The sequence below is a fragment of the Tamandua tetradactyla genome, chromosome 18 (assembly GCF_023851605.1).
Source record: "Tamandua tetradactyla isolate mTamTet1 chromosome 18, mTamTet1.pri, whole genome shotgun sequence".
In the NCBI taxonomy this organism is placed as follows: Eukaryota; Metazoa; Chordata; class Mammalia; order Pilosa; family Myrmecophagidae; genus Tamandua; species Tamandua tetradactyla.
The window spans coordinates 66,514,455-66,535,628 of record NC_135344.1 but is presented as its reverse complement, the minus strand read 5'-3'; the positions used below and the strand labels follow the sequence as shown (position 1 = coordinate 66,535,628).

General features: G+C 37.2%; 1 protein-coding gene and 1 pseudogene across 3 annotated transcripts in view; one reads left to right on the top strand and one right to left on the bottom strand.

Moving 5' to 3' along the window:
- Positions 1 to 21,174, top strand: part of MYOM1 (myomesin 1) — a 190,403-nt gene that overhangs the window by 37,653 nt on the left and 131,576 nt on the right. The window lies entirely within an intron of this gene.
- Positions 12,476 to 14,536, bottom strand: LOC143662769 (DDB1- and CUL4-associated factor 5 pseudogene; annotated as a pseudogene).

Sequence of the window (21,174 nt, the reverse complement as noted above, 5' to 3'; positions counted from 1 at the left end):
TGGAAATTAGTTAAGATTGGCTTTAATAAAACCCCAGTCAATTTTCAATCCACAAGGAGACAACCTTGGATGCCATAAAGCATCTCCTGAAACCATTGTCAAGTGTCCTGCAGAATATAATTTCTAAGAAATATTGAGTAAGCCCTTCCACTCATGCTTAAAAATGGGCTGTAATCTATTCTGATTAAATTAATTTCTGAAATAGTCAGAAACAGATAAAACTGAAGGATGAATATAGGTAAAAACTGTAAAAGATGTAAACCCCTCAGTATGTGACACATCCCCCCTTTCTTCCCAGTTGGACACACAACTGTTCTAGGTTCTTGTTGAAAAGTAGTTCAGAGCCCCCTGCTATCTGCTTTTAGATCATGATTATATATTAGTTAGGGAAAGTTACTAAAAGGGAGAGTAAAATGTTACTCATCAGTGGGGAATTTAAATAATGGAAAATATGATTTTTTTTAAATTGTTATTTTTCTATTTATGCACTTAAAAAGGTAACTCAAAAATGAGCCATTACTATGGCATAATAGTGAAATGGAGAGAGAGAAAAAAGGAAAATGCAAGTTTAATACAAACATTGAAAGCCAAGAGATGATTATTTTATTTAATACCCCATGTCAGTAAACTCGAGGGGTAGTATAAGATCAAATTAACTTCATGCATGTATCTCATTAGAAGTTTTTCTGCAGAGTGTAGGAGCAAAGAGGACTCTTTCTAGCCTCCTACTTGTCCATTAAATTTAATGTTCTCCTGAAACCTCCAGAAGTGTCCAGATTGGAAAATAGGAAAATCAGAAGCTTCCATAGGGAATTGCTGAGGCCTATATGATGTCTTAATCAAAGGAGCATAGAAAGACGGTGCTTTAAAGCAAAATCAGATCCCAAATAACTTTTTTCACTAATGCACCAATGATGGCAGGGGGTGGAGGAATGTAATTGATAGAAAAGTAGAAATGAACACAGAGAATGCAAACTCTGAACTGCTTGCTCTGGACCCTCAAGGGGCTCATAAGATGAGAAAGATGAAACCTTCAATATTGGAGGCTAAATAAACAGCAAAACCAGCTCAGGGGAAGTATGTATCTCTAGAGGCTGAACTGTAATTAATTAAAACCAATGCTTTTCTTCTTCTCTGATAAACAGCTGAGCGTTTTGTGTATGGAACTATTCTTGGCTGTAAAAATATAAAGAGATACAATTTTATTTGTTAGAATAATGAAAATGGCCTTCGCTTTTTTCTTGGCACACAGTAAGGTCTAATGGGAACTACGGATACATCAGCAATAAGGATAGAGCTTTTATTTTTAAGCTTTTACACATACCACTCTGTCATCCTGGGATGTCCTTCCTACCTTTCAATACCCAGCTCTTCCCTAAAGAATTCCCAGCCAGAAATTCTCTCTCAAGCCTGTGAATTCAAATTTTGATTCCATCCATTCTTCTTTCATTGACACAATGTATTAAATGTGCCCGCTGGTTGCATTTACCCCCCTACTAGATTGCAAAATTCTCAGAAAACAAAAGTTTGTCAATTTACCTTCATATCTTGGCCCCACTCTAAGGCCAGGCGTAGTATTTTGCACATAGTGGATGCTCAATAAGTTTTTGTTGAGTAAATGAAATTGTTACAGAAAGTTAGCAAATACACCTGTGAAGATTTCAATAGTACCATAACATATAACACTCTCTGAAAAGGCTATTGTTCAATAACATTTGAAGCCAACTTTCTACTGTACTTCATAAAATATCACCTGTTCTAAAACATGTAAATCAAATTAGAGGGGCTAAGCAGAGCAGGCAACAAAGAAAAGAGTACAACTGGGTTTGAAAAAGGTCTATATGCTTTGCAGATATCTTCAATGATAGGTAGAGGAGGAGGGTGAGAAAAGAAGTGCAGAGAGGTCCCCCTCCGTGGGTGTTTTCAAGGAACCTTGTAATCACTAGAAGATTTTTCTCTACTGCTGGTCAGATCTACTTCCTCTCTGATTCTCTCCTGGGTGCCTAAAAATATCATTGATTTTTTTTTCTGATTATAAAAGTAATTCATGCTCTTTGTAGACAACGGTAAAGTTTAGACAGGGAACTAAAACCAAAATAGCACTAAAGACTGTATCCCAGGATATTATCTGCTTCTACTCCCTGCCCTCTTTCAAATCAAGATGACTTCTTTACACAGTCACAGGTCATCTGTATAGGACATTTTATCTTCCCTTTTCTACTCAAAATTATATTCTGAGCTTTTTTCCCCCATCTCAAAAATTGTAACGGTGCTATTATTATTGGTAGAATTCCTGTTGTGGGTCATTTAAAAAAATAGCTTATTTAAAAAAATGGTATTGACATCATTGAATATACATATTCAAATTCTTGAAGATAAAGTCACATCCAGAGATGAAGCCATGAAATATGCATGTAATTTACTATTTCAGTACTGAAATACTCTTAACTCTAATATCAAAAATTCTGTTGATTAGAGAAGGAGAAACAGAATATAGTGAACAGCAGAAAAGAGAATGAAATTATATACTCCAAAGAATCTTCAAACCTTTTTGCTAAAGAATCTCCAAAAAACAATTCTAAAAGCTGTTGAACATCATAACTAACAGTATGTAATCTCCAGTTTAAATAGTAACATTTAAAATTATAATTGTTAATTAATAGTGTTATATACCTATTAGTTGCCTAATTGATTCTGAGCCTAAGACGTTCTCTTGTTTGACCACTTTGGGGAAGTTCATAGGAACTTGAAGACATTTTGCTAAGGTCTGGACATTTAAATAACACAGTTTCCCCTCTTGCAATTCAAATAATTTAAATACCGTTAGATGACTTGAGGTAATTTCCTCAGTGTATACCACTAACTCAGCTGGGCTTAAGAAATGTTTACTGAGGGCCTCTTAGAGTATAGTCAATCCCTGCCATCAAAGAGTTTATGAGGGCGGGCCGCGGTGGCTCAGCGGGCAAAGTGCTTGCCTGCTATGCCGGAGGACCTCGGTTCGATTCCCGGCCCCAGCCCATGTAACGAAAACGGAGAAACAAAATACAATAAAACAAGAAAATGTTTAAAAGATGTTTCCCTTTCTTCCTCTCTTCCTTCCTTCTATCCTTCCTTCCTTCTCTCTGTCTTTCCTTTAAAAAAAAAAAAAAAAAAAAAAAAGAGTTTATGATTCAGTGAAAGGTAAAAAGCACATAGATACTTGAATTCAGTGAAATGTGGTAAATGCTTACAGAGAGGCAGAAGCAGGTACTCTTGGCCCAGCCCGAGACAGTGTCCAAATCTAAGGTAAAATTTGGGCAGATCTGCTTGTTGATGTTGTGCCCCAATCTGGACTCCATACTCACTTGATGCCAGGTGCTGGATGTTAATACTGTTGTGTTTGTACAGTGGTTGGTCCTTGACTGACTGGAAGCTCCTGAAGAACTGTTAAATAAAACTGATAACTGGGCTCTACTCTTGGAAGTTCTGAATTGGTTGGTCTGAACTGGACTGTGGACATTATTTTTTGTTTTTAAAAACACTTTATTCGGTGTCTGCCCATGCAAACAAACAAACAAAAGCACTTTATTATGAAAAATGTCAAACATACACAACAATGGGAAATACGGTATAATCAACCTCCATACACTGCTTCAGACATTATCAATATATTGCAAAACTTGGATTTTATAGATGAATACTCAAAATACCCAACTGTTGCTGTTTTCTTTCTTTCTTTTTTTCTTTATAGCTTTCTTTATCTTTCTTTCTGTATGTTTGCATACCCCTGGTTTTCTTCTTGGCATTCTCACACTTTCTCTGTTTCAGCCATGCACCATCACTCCATTAAAAATATATCACAGTAAGTAATTCATTCCATAAACATTTTTTGAGAACCAAGTGGAAGATGGACCTGTCTTTGGCATAATCATTTTGAGGTTCACCCATGTAGAAGCATGTATTAATAGTCTATTCCTTCTTATTATTGAATGATAATCCATTGAATGCATATGCCATACATTGCTTATTCATTCTCCAATTGATTAGCATTTAGATTGTTTCCAGTTTGGGGCTGTTATGTATAATACAGCTATGAACATTCACATCAAGTCTTTGTATGGACATATGTTTTCACTTCTTTTGAGTAGATACCTAGAAGTGGAATTGCTAGGTTGTATGCTCAGCTTATTTTTTAACTTTTTAAAGAAACTACCACCTTACTCATATGGACTAATTATAATGTACAAACTTGGAGAATTGAAGTCGAGAACATGGATTATCAGGTTGGGGCCTATTGTAAAGGGTTAGATTGTAGATTGTAGCTAGATTGTAAGCTCTTACAGCAGTCATATATATTCAGGAGTTGTAATTGTTATTTCTAAATTCTGAGATACTAAGCTATTTGAGTATAGCCTGGTCATTCCCTGACACTTCGGGGACGTATGTGTCACCTGAGGCTGTGAGTTAGAGCACTGAAGCTATGGAAGTTAGCATTACCCCATACAGCAACTGTTAAAAAGTTGAAAAAGTGAGTTTTTAGACTTCAACTAGAGATATGAATGAATCTGGTTTGGATAGGACCAAAGTTAATCAGAATACAGGGTAAAGGATGATGTGGTGCATATTTTAAAACTTCAACTTCTGTGTGAGACCAAAGGAAGGGATGTTTATTTGGTACAAAATTTATATTTTGGGTAGTGCATTATCTAATTTAAGTTATATGATCACTTTATTTGAACACCATCAGTACTTGGAATCTTGAATAGGTCATAAGATCCTGTTGGTTTGTACAGGTTAGTGTGATGCCCCAATATATTCCAGAGTAATCTGGGCAGAGAATAAAAAAGTATTTGCAAGGCGGGCCACGGTGGCTCAGCAGGTAATAGTGCTTGCCTGCCATGCCCAAGGACCTGGGTTCGTTTCCCGGTGCCTGCCCATGTTAAAAAAAAAATAAAAATAAGAAGAAAGTATTTGCAAAGTTCCCTTGGAGGGTTGGGGAGAAAGGAGAAAATATTCAACTTCCCCATCTGGGGAATGCCTGATATTCTCACAAGCAGTGGGGACTCAATAGGCTGAGCCCCCGATCTTGGGGTTTGCCCCTATGAAACTTATTCCTGCAAAGGAGAAGCTAAGCATACTTATAATTATACCTAAGAGTCATCCCCAGAGAACCTCTTTTGTTGTTCAGATGTGGCCCCTCTCTCTAAGTCAACTTGGTAAGTGAACTCATTGCCTTTCCCCACTACTTGGGCCATGACTCCCAGTGGTGTAAATCTCCCTGGCAACATTGGACAGAAATCCTGGGATGAGCTGGGACCCAACATCATGGGACTGAGAAAGCCTTCTTGATCAAAAGGGGGAAAAGAGAAATGACATAAAATAAAGTTTCAGTGGCTGAGAGATCTCAAACAGAGTCGAGATATTGTCCTAGATATTATTCTTATGTATTATATAGATATCCCTTTTTAGTGTATGGTGTATTGGAGTGGCTGGAGGGAAGCACCTGAAACTGTTGAGCTGTATTCCAGTAGCCTTGATTTTTGAAGATGATTGTATAATGATATTGCTTTCACAATATGACTGTGTGATTGTGAAAACCTTGTGTCTGATGCTCCTTTTATCTACCTTATTGACAGACAACTAAAACATATGGATTAAAAATAAATAAATAATAGGTGGAACAACAACAAAAAGAAACTACTAAACTGTTTTCAAAAGTGGGTGTACCGTTTAACACCTCCACAGCAGTGTATGAAGATTCCCGTTTATTCACATACTTCCCGACATTTGTTATCTATCTATTATTATAAACATTCTAGTGGATGTGTAATGGGGTCTCATTGTGGTTTAATTTGCGTGTACCTAATGAAAAATCATGTTGCCCATATTTTTATGTGATTATTAGCCATTTATATATCTTCTTTTGGTGAGATGTCTGTTCAAATCTTCTATTTTTAAAAAAACTTTTATTTTGAAATAATTTCAAACTTATAGGACAGTTGCAAAAAAATACAAATGCTATATTGAGAACTCCTACATACTGTACCCTATCCCTAGATACCCAGATCCACCAATTTTAATTTGCTCTTTCTTCTTTCATACTTTCCATTCTCTCCCTTTCCCTCCCTCTGTCTCTCCCTCCCTCCTCACCTTTCTCATTTTCTGAACATTTGAAAGCAGGTTGCACATATCATAACCCTTGAACACACAATATTTCCATGTATATTTCCTATGAACAAGAATATTTGCTTATGATCATGTGTGGTTATCAAATTCAAGAAATTTAACATTGATATAAAGCTTTTATTCTATATTCCATTTATTCTTACGTCCTCATAATGCCCTTTTGAGCTTTTTCTCCTCCGTTCTTAGATTCTATCCATTACCATGTTTTATATTTAGTTGTCATTATCTCCTTAGTTTCTCTTTATTTTTTCTTAAATTGTGGGAACATATATATATATATATATATATATATATATCACATAAATCTTCCTATTCCAGCCTCTCCCAAGCATGGAATTCAGTGGGATTAATCATATTCACAATGTCACAATACCTTACCCCCCACCCATTACTAGGACTTTCCTGTCATCACAAACAGAAGCCCTATACTTACTTCACATTAAGTACCCATAGCTGCCCCTCATCCCTGGTAACTTGTACTCTACTTTCTGTTTCTATGAGTTTGCATATTCTCTGATATTCTTTTTGTGTTTACTGTGGGGCTTAAATTTAATATCCAAAAACCTATATAGAGGGTGCAAGGGTAGTTCAGTGGTAGAATTCTCACCTGCCATGTGGGAGACCCAGATTCGATTCCTGGCCCATGCATTTCCCAAACAAGCAAGCAAGCAAACAAGCAAACAAAACCAAAAAATTCAACAAATGGTGCTACAATAAGGGGATACTCACATGGAAAAAGAATGAATGAAATGTGACCCCCGCCGTACAACATACAAAGAAAAAAAATAACCTATACAAGCTCGTTTGCAGTGGTACCAACTTAACTTCAGATGTATACATAAACTTCGTTCCTATACCCCTCTGACCCCCCACCTCCATGTAGTTCTTATTACAATTACACATTTATACATTATGAGTCCAAAACCATTGATTTATCATTATATTTTATGCATTTACTTTTTATATCTTGTAGGAAGTAAAACATGGAGTTAAAAATAAAAAATATATTAATTTTGGTGCTTATATTTATTCATGCCTTATCTTTACTGGAGATCTTTATTTATTCATGTGGCTTCAGTCAGTTCTCTGGTAGGTTTTCCTTTCAACCTGTAGAATTCCCTTTAATGTTTCTTGTAAGGCTGGTTTAGTGGTAACAAAATCCCTTAGCTTTTGTTTATATTGGAATGTCTTAATCCCTCCCTCATTTTTGAAAGAAAGTTTTGGCAGATACAGAATTTTTAGTTGGAAATTTTTTGCTTTCACCACTCTAAATATGTCTTCCCGCTGCCTTCTTGCTTCCCTGGTTTCTAATGAAAAGTTGCCATTTAACCTTATTGAGGCTCCCTTGTACGTGACATGTTGTTTCTCTCTTGCAGCTTTCAGAGTTCTGTCCTCATCTTTGGCATTCAATAGTTTATTATATGGTGCAGAGTAGGTCTATTTGGGTTTATCTTGTTTGGAGTTTGTTAAACATCTTGGATGTTATATTCATGTCTTTCATTAAATTTGGTAAGTTTCTAGCCATTATTTCTTTGAATATTCTCTCTGCCCCTTTCTTTCTTCACCTTCTGGGGCTCCTACAATGCATATATTGGTACACTTGATAGTGTCCCACAGGTTCTTCAAGTTCTGCTCAGTTTTATTCATTCATTCTTCTTTCTACTCCTCAGAATGGTTGACTTCAGTGGTCTTATCTTCAAATTCACAGATTCTTTCTTCTGCTAGCTCCAGGCTGCTTGTATCTAGCTATTTTATAACACCTTTCTTCGAATGGAAACAGACAAAGGTAAGTAAAAGAAGGTAAAAAAGAACACACTATTCCCAGTCTTTGCAGATTGATGTGTACAAGTGCTATCCATCAGAGTTTATCCATACAATGAGTTAAGAGAACAGCTCCAGGCCAAAGTATGGGGGCCTCCTCAGTCCTTCCTGCACATGCATCTTGTCTTGGATATGCTCATTTGACCATAGGAATCCCTACATTTATATGGTTCTAAATGTCCCTTTTTTTCTAGGAAATAGCTTCTTCATGGTCCTGTGCACTGCACTGTATGTTCTACAGCCAGTGAACCCTTACCCTGGCATCTACTTAACTGCTCTCCCACAGCATTCTGTAGGAAAGCTCAGTGAGTACCTTCTATATGCAAGGGAAGTTCTGAGACAACAAGTCCTTTCGTCCACCACCAGATAGATTTGGAACAGACATTCATGCTCCCAGTTTACACACAAGGATTACTTTGCCCCCTCTGGAACTGGAATCAGGGATCTGCATAGGGACAGTGGGTCAGCTCTGCATTGAGCCAGTATGCAGTGAGAGAGAGGTCAGCCAGAGTATCATAAGAACCTGCCATTTTTTTCTCTTTTTTTATTAATTAAAAAGAATTAAAACAAACAAAACATTAAGATATCATTCCATTCTACATATATAATCAGTAATTCTTAATATCATCACATAGTTGCATATTCATCATTTCTTAGAACCTTTGCATCGATTTAGAAAAAGAAATAAAAAGACAACAGAAATAAAAAAAAAATGATAACAGAGAGAAAAAAAAAAAGATTATACATATCATACCCCTTACCCCTCGCTTTCATTTACCACTAGCATTTCAAACTAAATCCATTTTAACATTTAGAACCTGCCATTTTTAAGTGGTCTTCTTGATTTGGTGCTTGCTCTGTTTCTGTAGTCCTTTTAACTGTTATCTGGAGCTTTGAGAAAGATGTTTTTGAGAGTTTTTTGCTGGTTGTTCAAAACTTCTGTGGGGGAACAGAGCTCTAAAGCTTCCCACTCTGTCATCTTGATTGGGACTTCTGCCCATCTTTTAATTACATTTTTTTTCTCCTTGTTATTGAGGTGTCAGAATTGTTTAAATATTTTAGATATGTTATTTATTAGATGTATATTTATAAGTATTTTCTCTCATTCTGTAGCTTGACTCTTCATTCTTTTAGCAATGTTTTTCAAAGACCAGAACTTTTGAATTTCAGTCAAGTTTAATAATTCATCGGTTTTTTTTCTTTGTAGATCATGGTATTATCTCTAAGAACTCTAACAAACATAACAGCTTGAACAATTTCTCTAATCTTTTCTCCTAAGAGTTTTATTTTTTAGCTCTTACAATTTAAACTATGATCCATTTTGAATTATTATTGTTTATATGTTGTGGGCAACATTCTAAATTCATCCTTTTACACATGAATATAAAGTTGTCCCAAAACCATTTGTTGAAAACACTGTCATTTCCCAATTAAAATCCTTTGACATGTTTGTCAAAAATCAAATGACCAGAAATGTAAGGGTTTATTTCTGGACTCTCAATTCTTTTCCATTGATCTATATGCCTGACCTTCCACCAATATTACATCTTAATTACTTTTGCTTTATGTTAAATTTGGATGTATGTACATCCTCAAACTTAGTTCTTCTTTCACATAATGTTTTTGGCTACTTAATTCACTCATATTTTTATATAAATTTTAGGATTAGCTTTTCCATTTCTACAAATAAAAAGCCTGCTGGAATTTTGATGAGGATAATGCTATACCTGTAGATCAGTTTTTCAGAATGCCATCTTAACAATGTTGATTCTTCCATGATCACTGAATGTTTATTATTTTTTAGGTCTTCTTTCACTTATCTTAAAATTTTGTAATTTTCAATATACAAGAGTTTCTTTGTTAAAGTTAGTCCTACGTATTTTATCCTCTTTAATACTATTGTGAGTGGAATTGTTTTCTAAATTTTATTTTTGGGTTGTTCATTGCTAGTATGTAGAAATATAAATGATCTTTGTGTTTTGACTTTGTGTCCTGTGACCTTGCAGAATTCAATAATTAGTACTAGCATTTTTTTGTGTGTGGACTCCTTAGGGTTTCCTATATATACATGATGTCTTCTGGAACTAAAGGTAGATTTCTTCCTTCCTTGTGTGTATGTGTGTATTTTTTTTCCTTTTTTACTCATTGCCCTAGCTAGAAATTCTGGTATGTTATTGAATAGAAGTGGCAAGAACAGGCATCATTGCCTTGTTACCAGTCTTAGGAGGAATGCATTCAGTCTTTTAACATTAACTATGATATTCACTGTAGGTTTTCCATAGATTGCTTTTATCAGGTTAAAATTTCTGTTTCTATTTTGTTGAGAGCTTATATCATGAATGAATGATGAATTTTGTTGTATGCTCTTCTACATCTGTTAAGGTGATAATATGGTTTTGTTCTTTATTAATACACCTCTTTATTAATGAGGTGTATTACATTAATAGAGTTTCAAATGTTAAACCAATCTTGCATTCCTGGATAAACTCCACTGGTTTATATATGCTTTATGTGTTCCTGAATTCAGTGTGCTAATATTTTGTGAAAGATTTCTATATTTATGTTCATTAGGGATATAGGTCTGTAGTTTTCTTTTATTTTAATATCTTTGTTTGCTTTGTTATCAGGTAATATGGGCCTCATTGAATAAGAAGTGTTTCCATCTCTGTTTTTTATTTTTTAAAGGATTAAAAAGGACCAATTTAATAAATTTTAGAAAATCAAATGTAAAATGTCTTGGGCTTATAAAGCCGTAATTTACAATTATCTGTGAATAATCAAAGACAAATCATAAAACCATTTTGATTACAAATCCGAACTAATTATAGTGTTGGTTACAGAATCACTTTCACATTATTCTAATAAGATTACAGTTGTTAGATTGTAAACATCCTCAATGCTACTCACACAGAAAACATCTCCTTCTTCCAGGAAATTGTTATCACACTCAAGTCACATCACACAGACCAGGCACATCTTTCATTTTGCAAAAACTCAGCAAGATGATATCTCCTTTGGCTTAGATATCTCCTTCCTTTCACAAATAGTCCCCTTTCCCCCAGTGCCTGAATCCCTCCAAATCTTCATCCTCCACAGACTGTCTCCCTGGGTCCCAGTTCCAGCAGATCAGGTCCTTCTCTAAAAGGGGGGTTCTCTAAAAGAGGGCTTTTCTAAAAGAGGGCTCCTCTGCCTCCTCACAGACCTTCTCTGTAAGAATCAGCCAAGTTCGAGATGTCTCCTGTTCTGCAGAACATCACAGCCTCTATCAATTGCAAGTCTGAGGGAAGATACCAGTCCTGTCAATTCTGACCAATGGTTTTGGGGTGACTAAAGTACCACCCACTCTTCTTCACTACACTTTTTCATTATCCCAACTATAAACATTCACTTTAGTAGTTTAAGCACAAAGCTCTTGAGAGCTGTCTTTTCCCTTTCTACAGTTTGGCTAAACTCCATTACAAGGGGCCAAGGAAGCACCTGCTAGCCCTTTGAGTGCCTCTTAGGAACTACCACCTAACTGGTTAAACTGTGTTATCAACTAGTTATATTTTATGGCCTCCAAACATTGTGTGTTGCAGTATTATTCAATTTACAAACATTGAAATTTATCAGGGATTTGATCTTACAGGACCAAGATCTTATAGTGCTAATCTCTCATTAGCATTAAACATGTTTTACTTTTAGTATGTTCATGTTAAATACTCAGTGAAGAAGTGCTACTGAGCGCAAACATGGAAGGTTTCTTTAAAAAAGCAACCCATGCTTCCCTCTCCAGTACAGTCAGTGGACAAGAGGCCTGTTTCTATTCTCCTCTCCATTCTTCCGGCAAACTAATCCACAACTCACTGGCAGCACAACTCTAATTTAGCAGATCCTCATCATCATCAAGATCAGAACACCTATGGCATGTCAGCAGGGTGAGATGGCAAAAACCGCCTATCCATAGATCCTTTCAAGGCAAAAAGTAAAAGAAAAGTCTTATGAGACAGCCGGGCAGAGAGGCTGGACTTAGGTGTGTCAGTGCACACACACACACACACACACACACACACACACACGCAAAAACAAGTCACATGTCTCAACAAGGATTTACTTTAACAAAACCTGGCACGGGTACGCTATCCTCAGCCCCCACTAGAAAGGAGTAACTTGGATTTTTTTCCCTTTGTTAAGATAGCACAAGCCAATGGCCAGCTAACCATTCAGACTCATCATTGAACAGAAGGGAGCAGCATCAGACACATCAGAGGTCCTGGATTTATGTGCCTTTAATTCTTTTTTTTAAATCCTTTCCTCTGTGTTTACTAAGCAGATTTGTTTTTTTGTAAACCTACTTTCTGTAGCTTTTCCCCCCTTTGTATTAACTCCTTCTCTGAGGAGGGATTTTATGAATCAGCATATTCCAAATCGACTCAGTGCCTTTTGAGGCCGCTATAGCCATGGACATTCCTGCTGCTGCCTGTGGCTGGAGGATCAGAGGGATCCTCTCTCATTCCAGCATTGGGGGGCTCACAGCCATTTCAGATCCACTGTTGTTAGTGTCCTGAGATGTGCCCTCTGGCACCTCTACCCAAGAGTGGCTGCTGTGCTCGAGGCCTGGGCCATTGTTGAAGTTTCTAGTAGAAGTCTCTTCTTTAAAAGCATCTCTGCTGAGGCTTTCAGGAGGCAGGTCCTGGTTCCTCTGGATCACAGCTCTGTTTAGGTAGGCTTCCTCACTGGAAGAAGGGGCTGGGTTGCCCTTGTGGTTGGTTTCTGCTCTCCTGGCATCTGCTTCCCCAGTCACTAGGGAGGTCCCTCCATCTTTATTATTTGAATAGATGATATAGAAGTAGCAGAGCCACTTGTAAGCTTTATAAATCTTTTGCTCAACGTACTCTATGTCAGCAGTTGAAGATGCCCAGCTTGGCTGAATCTCCAGAGTGGAAGTGTTCTGTTCAAGAGGGAAGTGGGGGAGAAGGAGAAGTCACCCACTTTGATCTGAGAGTAATCATAGTTGTCTTCTCCAGTATAGGTGTTGGTGGGCTTGGCTGGGGCACTGGGCTTTTCTTCTCATGGTACCTTCTGTTGGTGCCGCATGGCATTCTGCTGCTGGGTGGAAACTCAATGTTTGATATTCATTCAGCAATTCCTCATCTTCTGAGCTGCTGGAGCAGGTGGACTCATCTTCAGGGCTGGGTGATCACAGCCAGGAGAGGAGATCAATGACTAGTTCAACCTTGCAGGTATTTTCTTCAGAATTAAACTCACTGGAAAGGACCAGGAGGTACTTGTCCTGGTGGCACCACAGAGCAGACAGGCACTGCTGGCAAGAGGCTGCATCCTTGCATGTGGGTGGTAGTGGAGTTGATGTCACTGTGTTTTTGGTGGTGACCCTCAGGAGCCCCGGGTGGAAGGCATTTCAGCAGACTCACCTGCTGTGGGGGTATGGAGCAGGGCAGTGAGGATGAGGATTCTGAATTGGTGTAGCCCAAATGCTTGCTCATACCAGTGTACAGCTGGAGGCTGGTACAGGGTGTCTGAGGACACTGTCTGAGTCAGATTTCCAACCCTTGATCTCATGGCGCACCAAGATCATCATCTGGGGGTTTTCCTGGACAGATTGGTTGGCATAGTCATGTGACAGGCCACTCACACTATTCAGCACCAGGCTTGTATACTCTTCATGGGTATAGAGGCAGCGAGAATCATCCTCAATCTGACTGTCGAGGTCTCCAGTACATCCTGGTTGCTTATATGGACTCCACATCTTAATAATCCTTTCTAGACCAGAAGAACAGATCATATAGGTATGGATATTAAATCAAATTGATGCTCTTTTGGCAGTATGACTCCCCTACCAAGGCCACCTCTTTCTGAATCTGCAGGAATTCTCCATATGTAAAGGTTGAAATCGTCAGTGCATGAAAGGATGTGTTTGTCACGATGTCCTGCAAAACAGTAGCTTTTTATGGTGCAAGACCTAAAATAGCCCTGAATGTTAAAGGAACACAGGCAGGTGGGAGTGGTTGTCATCCATACAGTGGGCAGGTGACACCTCAGGACCAGAAGCTGGGTCCACTGCTATTGAATCGCACACTCATGGTGCTTTGGAGGGACAGGTTGCCACCATAGGGTAGGAGAAAACTCCGAGATTTTTTAATATTCCAGAGTCCCACTCCTTCCTTTGAATTGGCTAGGGCCAGCAACCTGGGCTCCAGAGGATTTAAGCATGACTCTATGAAAGGTTGATGGATAGTTTGCCAGGTAGAAAGGCTCTCCATGAGAGATTCCCACATGTCCCAAATGAGAATCTGGCTATCATCTGAGGAGCTAGCATAATGTTGTCATTCACCAGGCTCACTGACAAGCTATACATCACATCTTCATGGACAGACACATCCAGTGTCTTATTGCTTTCAACATCATGGAGAATAAGTTTCTCGTCATTTTCTCCCGTGAATACTTTGGTGTTCCCACTCTTAAAAGCCAGACAAAAGATATTGGAATGATGTTCTTCTTTCAACTGTATGAATTTGACTCTGGAGTGGATGGCTTGTTCCATGTGCCATAGTAGAACCCAATGATCATCTTCTCCTCATGCTGCTTCCACACCAGCTCTCCTCTTCATGCTGGAACTGCCCCTCCTTCAGCCTTATGCACAAATGCTTCATCCCTCCACCTAGCCCTCCCCCTGTGCTGCAATCTGGATGCTCCTCTGTTTGTTTTTTAAGGAATTTTGTATGATGTTTATTGAAATAATTGGTGTCATTTTTCTTTTGAAATATTTGACAGAATTAATCAGTTAAGCCATTTAGATGACTTCATGGAGGGAAGATTTAAATTACTAAATCAATTTATTTACTTGATATTGAGCTAGCTGTTCAGATTTTCTGTCCCTTCTTGAGTCAATTTGAATCTTTCTAGGAATTTGTCCATTTCATCTAAATTGTCTAATTTGTTGCCATAAAGTTTCTAATATTCTCTTGTGCACCTTTTAATTTCTGTAGGATTGGTAGCAATGGCTCCTTTTGCATTCTTGATTTGATAATTTCTCTCTTTCTCTCTCTCTGTTCATGGTCAGTCCAAAGTGTTGTCAATTCTGTTGGTCTTTGCAATGAAGCAGTTTCTGTATCATTTATTTTATCTGTTGTTTTTCCATTTTCTGTGTCATTGATTTCTGCTCTATATCCCATAAATTTTGTTATGTGTGTTTTCATTTTCATGCAGGTAAAAATATTTTCTTATTTTTCTTGTGATTTCTTTTTTTGACCCATGGATTACTTAGAAATGTTTTTAAATTTCTTGATATTTGAGGATTTTCTCAATTTCTGTTGTTCATTCTTATTTAATTCTGTCAGGAAACATATTTTTTATGATTTTAATCCTTTTAACTTGATTGAGATTGTTTTATGGCCTAGCATGTAATCTATTCTGGAGAATATTGGAAAGAAAGAATACTTTGCAGTCATTGGTTGGTGTGTTCTAGAAATGTCAGGTCAAATTGGCTGATAGTATTATTCAAGTTTCCTATATCCTTGCTGATTTTTTGTCTATTTTATCAATTATTCAGAGTGGAATATTGAAGTCTCTAACTATTAATTTTCAGTTATCAATTTCTCCTTTCAATGTTGTTATTTTTTGGTTCGGGTATTTTGGATTTCTTTTGTTAGATGCATGTCTTTGTTTGTCAGGACTGCTATGACCAGTGCCACAAGCTGTTGGCTTAAACAACAGCAATTATTGGCTCACAGTTTGTAGGCTAGAAGTCCAGAATCAAAGTTTTAGTAGGCTGTGCCGTCTCCAAATTCTGTAGCATTGCTGGCAAGCAATCTTTCCTCCATCACATGGTGATCTGTCTCTTTCTGTTTCCTCTTGTAATTTGTATTTCTGTATCCAAATTTCCTTTGCTTGTAAGTATTCCAGTCATACTGCATTAAGGCTTACCCTGATTCAGTTTGGCCTTATCTTGATAGGATCTTTAAAGATCCTATTTACAAATGGGTTCATACCCACAGGACTGACTGTTAGGACTTGAACACATCTTTGTGGGGAACATTATTCAATCTCCCACCATGCATATACATTTATAATTGTTTTATTTTCCAGAGGAATTGACCCTCATTTCATTAAAAAATGTTCCTCTTTGTCTCCAGTAATGTTTCTTGACTTCAGCACCTTATAGTTGCTATATACATGGTATTTATTTTTCATCCTTATACTTATTCCATATGTGTCTTTGAATCTAAAGTGTGTCTCCTGTAGCAGTAAAGAGTTGAATTATGATAATCTCTGCCTGTTCCTTAGAGTTTTAGTTCATTCACATTTAATGAAATTAATGATACAGTTCAATTTATGTCTGCCACTGAATTTTTTTCTGTGTATATCAGGCATTGTTTTTGTTCTTTTTTCCCCTCTTTATTGCACTGTTTTTTACTAAACAGATATTTTAGTGCAGTATTTTAATTCCTTTATTTCTTTACTGTATATTTTTCTTAGTAATTATTCTAGGAATTAATTACACATTTTAATTTATCACTATTAAGTTTAGTTTAATACTAAATTCAAATAAAATATAGAAACTTAGCTCCAACATGGCTCCATTTCCTCTCCATTCCTTTGTACAATTGTAATGTATATTACAACTCTGTATGTTATAAACCCAACAATGCACTGTGCTAAGTATTTCTTACATGATATTTTGCCTTTTAAAGAATTAAGAGAATATATATCTATATATCTATATCTTCTTTCACCCAGTTATTTATCTTTACTGATGCTTTTCATTTCTTTCTGTGAATTCAAGTTACTTTACAGTGTCATTTCCTTCCAATTTGAGGCATTTCTTGTAAGACTCACCTGCTAACCTGCTAGCAGTGACTTATCTGTCTTTGGGAAAGTGTTTATTTCACCTTCAGTTTTGAGGGATAGTTTTACTAGAGACAGAATTTTTATTGAAATTTTTTTCCAGACAGTTCAATATGTCATACTAATGATTTGGGGTATATATTGTTTCTGATGAAAAGTCAGCCATTAATGATATTATTGCATCTCTGATTGTGATGAATCATTTTTTTCTTGCTACTTTTAAGATTTCTTCCAGACTTTGGTCTTTAGCAGTTTGATTATGATATGTCTGTGTGTAAGTCTCTTTGTGTTTATCCTACTTGGATTTGTTGAGCATCTTCAATCTTCAGATAAATACTTTTCATCAAATTTGGGATATTTTAGGCCATTGTTTATTCGAGAATATTTTCTTGCTCTTTATCTCTCCCCTGTTTTTCTGGCACTGCCGTTATTCATTTATTGATGTGTTTGAGGCTGCCCCACAGGTCTCTGAGGCTGTTATAATTTTTCTTCTTTACTGTTTCTCTTGGTTCTTCAGGTTGGGTAATTTTTCCTGATCTGTTTTCAAGTTAACTGATACTTCTGTCTAAAACTTGCTGTTATATTGCTCTAGTAAATTTCTGCTTAAGTTATTGTACTTTTAAATTACAGACTATCCATTTGATTCTATTTTATAATTTCTATTTCTTTGTTGACATTCTGTAGCTGTGTAGTTATTGTCATAGTACTTTCCTTTAATTCTTTAAAATGGTTTCCTTTAATCTTTGAACATATTTATAATTATTGCTTTGAAGTCTTTTTCTGTTAAATCCCCCACTGGGACCCACTCAGACACTTTCATTACTACTTTTTTTTTCTATTGGTAACACTCTTAATTTGTGGCATGTCTCATAATTTCTTTTTGAAAATTGGCCTTTTAAATAATATACTGTAGGAATTCTGGATTCTGAATTTCCTTCCAGGGGTGTTATAACTACATTTTTGTTTTTGTTTCTGTTTAATAACTTGCTGGGATACATATTTGTTTATCTGCACTGTCTTGCTACATATGTCTCTGCTCAGCTTTTTTTTTTTTATTCAATTCTTGTTTTCATTTTTAGACCTGAATTCCCAGGGATCACACTGCATAGATTAATGAACAACCAGTGATTGGTCAGAAGTTGTGGCTAAACATCTCAAGCCATTAAAGTTTCCACACTCCAGCACTGGATCTGTGTGTGTGATGTGGAGTGCATTTAAAGTTCAGATGGTTTTTAAGTATGTCTCAGCGTTGCTTACTTCTAGGCAATCCTGCCTCTCCTCTGCATGTGAGCACAGGCTCATAATCAGCCAATGATATGTGGCTAGCTTAAGCCAGGTCTATTTCCTCCTGCCCAGGTGTGTGGAGGGCTTACGAATGTCTCCTATGACTGTCTTATTTCCCAGATTTTCCTCTTAAATTTTTGACTGGTCTATCTGTCTGTTGCTTGTCCCAACCATGGTGGCAACCTTAGGCTAGCTGAACTGATATTCTTCCACATAGGTTGCTGCTGTTATTGACAATGCCCCTGGAAGTGGTTTTTTTCATGCTCTGTTCCAAATCAGGTCAGCTCTCTCTTGCAGCAAACCTGCTCGTTTCCTGGCTTTTTCCACCCTATAAGGACTGTGCTAGTTTGAAAATGTGTACCCAGAAAAGCTATGTCCTTTAATCTTGATTCGGTATTGTAGGGTGGAAACTCTTCTGATTAGATTATCTCCACAGAGATGTGACACTCCCAGTTGTGGGTGTGACCGTTTGGTTAGATAATCTCCAAATTGTGGGTATGCCTCTTTGGTTAGATGGAGATGTGACTCCCATTCAAGATGGGTCTTGATTAATTTACTGGAGTCCTTTAAAAAGGGAAACATTTTGAAGAAACCTCAGATGCAGGTGCTTGATGAACAGTTACTTCAGAGCTGACAGACAACAGATATTTGGAGATGTTTGGAGTGCCAACAGAGTGAATGGATGCCTAGACAGAGGCAGAGCCCAGCAGACATTGCCATGTGGCTTCTCATGAGAGGCTAAGCCAGCCATAATTGAGAGTTGTGTCTCGGAGTAACTAAGTGAAGGCCCACAGAAAGAGAGGAAACTACTGACATCAGAACCTGGAAGCAACGGAAACAGGAACAGGAACAGCAGAAACCAGCCACATGCCTTCCCAGCTGACAGAGGTGCTCCATAAGGCATCTGCTTTTCAAGAACAACATGTATGAACATTCCATACTTGGTGTGCAACCAATGGCTCGCAATATCATCATCATGTAGTTGCATATTCATCACCATGATCATTTCTCAGAACATTTACATCACTCCAGCAAAAGAAATAAAAAGAAAAAACTCATACATACCATGCCTCTTTTCTCTCCCTCTCATTGACCACTAGTATTTCCCTCTACTCAATTTATTTTAACATTTGTTCCCCCTATTGTTTATTCATTTCTAATCCATATTTTCCACTCATCTGTCCATACCGTAGATAAAAGGAGCATCAGAACAAGGTTTTCACAATCATAAAATCACTTTGCAAAAGCTATATCATTATACAATCATCTTAAAGAAACATGGCTACCAGAACACAGATCTATAGTTTGAAGCATTTCCCTCTAGCCTCTCTAATACAGCGTAAACTAAAAAAGAGGTTATCTATATAATGTGTAAAAATAACCTCCAGGATATCCTCTCAACTCTATTTGAAATCTCTCAGCCACTACCACTTTATTTTGTCTCATTTTTCTCTTCCCCCTTTCAGTCAAGAAGGTTTTCTCAATCCCTTGATAGTGAGTCCCAGCTCATTCTAGGATTTCTGTCCCACATTGCCAGGGAGGTTTTAACACCTAGGAGTTGTTGTCCCATGTAGAGATGGGGAGGGCAGTGAGTTTGCTTGCTATGTTGGCTGAGAGAGAGAGGCCACATCTGAGCAACAAAAGAGGTTCTCTGGGAGGTGACTCTTAGGCCTTATTTTAAGTAGGCTTAGCCTATCCTTTGCGGAGATAAGTTTCATATGAACAAACCTCAAGATTGAGGGTTCAGGATCATGTCTGTTTAAGGAGAAGAGCTGCCGAACTATTCACTGCACCATGTGGAAGTCCTACCTTTGCATTGATCATTCGTAAAAGCTCTTCAGCTGATTCTGATGTGAGGCCAGAGTTGGGAATCTTTTAGCCTGGGGTATGATGACAGGAGGAGTTATTAAGCAGTGTCAGGCACTGGGTGTGGTCCTGTGGATACAAAGATGCTGAGACCATCCCTCCCCTTGAGAAGTCACAGGCAGTAGGAAAGACAGAGAGGAAAACCAATAACTTCATTTTTTCATTTATTTGCACATTATTTATTTTTATTTCAACATTTAAAATATTCACAGGTAGGGAGTATTATAAGCATTGACATCTCCATGGAAGATGTACTGAACAAATCATACAGACATTCCACATTAAAGAATTATATTTTGTGAATATGTAAATGTATATCCCTAGAATTTATCTGGAAAAACACTATTTAAAAAAATAACTTGAGCAATAACTTCATTTTAACTATGCATATATAGGGATGGTAATTCTGACTTTGGGAGCACAGTTAGTAAAGACAGTGCCCACAGTGCATCATTTTTCTGAAACATACTGATAGACTTGCCAGAAAATAATATGGCCAATACTCCATTTTCCTTAAAATAAGTATGAATATGTTTACTTCTCCTGGGAAACCTGGGACAATTTCCCCAAATTACATGGTGATTATAAACATACTTTTAAGGAACCAGCATTTTACTTTAAGTTTAATGAATTTTTTAATGCTTTAATGTCAACTAGACTGTGATGATTTCTTAACCAGTTTATAAGAATAAATTCAGGAATAGCAAATCAAAGTTGGAGTCCTTAGAGACAGTGTGACAGGGTGTTATGCTCTCCAAAGTGGGGGGTCCATGAAAGCAAACCATAGAAGTATAGAAAGAAAATATTGGTACTTCTTTTTTTTAATATTGAATTTCATCTTTGCAATTTTTCTATGTATTGAATGTTTCATAGTGAGAATTTTGATACTGAGAAGTATATGCGTAGAACTTAGAAACAAATAAGAATATGAACATACTGGGTATGCTCCTGATTTTTTTTGATCAAGACCACTCAAATCACAAAAGTTGGAAACCACTGGTGTGGAAAGAACACTAATATGATAATTAAGAAGAAATGGGTGGTACTCCCCATTCGATTGCCTACTAGCTGTGTGAACTTGGGCATGTTGTCACCCGCTGTTCCTCGGTTTCTGCATCTATAAAATGAGGGGTCTACCAAAGATACCCATGACATCTCTTCCAGCTCTGGGATGCTACAAGTGGTTTCACTCTT